Raw genomic sequence first — 1411 nt, 5'->3', positions numbered from 1 at the left:
GTGGGGCGGGCTGGGGAGGATGGAGGATGCGGGGAGGAGGTGACAAGGAAAGAGGGATGAGGGTTGGGGGAGGATGAAATGAGGGTCCTCCCCATCAGATCTCAAACCTCCATAGAGATTCCCTACGGGTATTTATGGTTTCAGCGCCTGGTGCCGGCACAACTGCCGTGCCCCAAAACCAACCTCCCCCAGCTTCTTTTTCCTCTAGAAATTCATGGAGAAATTTTAAATTTTGGAGCCCTTTTCCCTTTTTATCAAACCTAAATCGACCAGAGATCTCAAAATTCATCCTGCAGGGTGGTGAGGCAGACACAAGGTTGCCCGCGTACCCCACGGCAAGCGTGGTTTGTCCAAAAACAGGGGCCAGGTGAATTCCTCTCTCTATTTTCCTTCTTACTTCCACTTTCTGTGTGTTTTGTTTTGTTTTTTTTTTTCCGTGTGCTGGGAAATTGGTTTTCTCGGTTACGTCTAAGGTTAAACCTTTCTCTCTGCCCTTCCTCCTCCCCTTAATCCCGCACGGGCTGTTATTTGCATACAGGCAGCCGCTTTATTTTCCTGCCCCGTCAATAAAAATCAACGGTCTGTCACCGTGATTAACGGTTGCGACGCTCTGGCTACAGGCGTTGTGGTGGGGTCAGGCGCACTGAACCCACAGCGGGGGTGGGGGGTGTGTGTGTCAAACGCCAAATGGCAGCGTAGGCGTTTGCCGAGTTTATTGCGTCGTTAATCTGCTGCCCGGAAATCTTGGGATAACAAAGAAGTTGAGGGGTAGGTAGGACTGCCAACAGCCGAGTGTCAGCCTGTAGCCCCCAAACCCTCCGCTTGTGGACACCCGTTGTCCCCCCTGGAATTAATCAAACTCCTCGTTGACTTATTCTGCCTTAAACCTCCCCGAAAAAGCAAGGGGGAAAGAGGTTGTTCGGTACATGCCGGCTGAGTCACAGCAGGGAACAGCCTTCCTGCCCGAGTGATTCACACTTCTTAGAACGGGGTATAAAAAAACACACCCGTTGTCCCCCCTGGAATTAATCAAACTCCTCGTTGACTTATTCTGCCTTAAACCTCCCCGAAAAAGCAAGGGCGAAAGAGGTTGTTCGGTACATGCCGGCTGAGTCACAGCAGGGAACAGCCTTCCTGTCCGAGTGATTCACACTTCTTAGAACGGGGTATAAAAAAAACCCCAGGGTTTAGCAACAGCTTTTTGCATAAATCGGCAATTTGAGGAGTGATTAACTAAGGACGGAACGGAGGGAGGGGATGAAGGAAGCCCCCATCCTGTGCAGAAACCCCGGGGCGGGGGGGAATCCCAAACGATTTTATTGCTAATAGCTAAAAATTAATTAAAGAAATTTTTTTTTTGCAGCTAAGATGAGACCATGCCTGGAAAAATGGGGGGGGGGGGGGGGGGTTG

This window comes from Aptenodytes forsteri, unplaced genomic scaffold, assembly GCF_000699145.1.
Source record: "Aptenodytes forsteri isolate BGI_AS27 unplaced genomic scaffold, ASM69914v1 Scaffold634, whole genome shotgun sequence".
Lineage (NCBI taxonomy): Eukaryota > Metazoa > Chordata > Aves > Sphenisciformes > Spheniscidae > Aptenodytes > Aptenodytes forsteri.
This window is presented reverse-complemented; position numbering follows the sequence as displayed.